Below are 322 nucleotides of genomic sequence, written 5' to 3'. Positions count from 1 at the left end.
TTACTTAATCTGTCATAAAGATGAGTTAGGTCTCCTCGCAAAGTTATAAATGATTTGTAAAGTAGTATCACTCACGATCGTCTATTTCACCTTTTCCTCTCCTCTTTAATCAACTTCTTAAATCCATAATAGCAAAGTTGGCAATGGTCATTCTCTTTTGGAAACTAAATATCTTTCCCGTTTAATAACTGGTCTGATAACCTGTAATCATTTGTAACCGTGGCAGGAATAAATGCCATCTGGACCATCAGCTGGGCAGATATCAACAAATACTTCCATCAACTAGAACGAAACGAAGACGTAAGCCTTAATGTAATTGTAC

The sequence above is a fragment of the Loa loa genome (genome assembly GCF_000183805.2).
Source record: "Loa loa unplaced genomic scaffold supercont3.159, whole genome shotgun sequence".
NCBI classification, from domain to species: Eukaryota; Metazoa; Nematoda; class Chromadorea; order Rhabditida; family Onchocercidae; genus Loa; species Loa loa.
The sequence above is the reverse complement of the archived record's forward strand: the minus strand, read 5'-3'. Positions refer to the sequence as shown.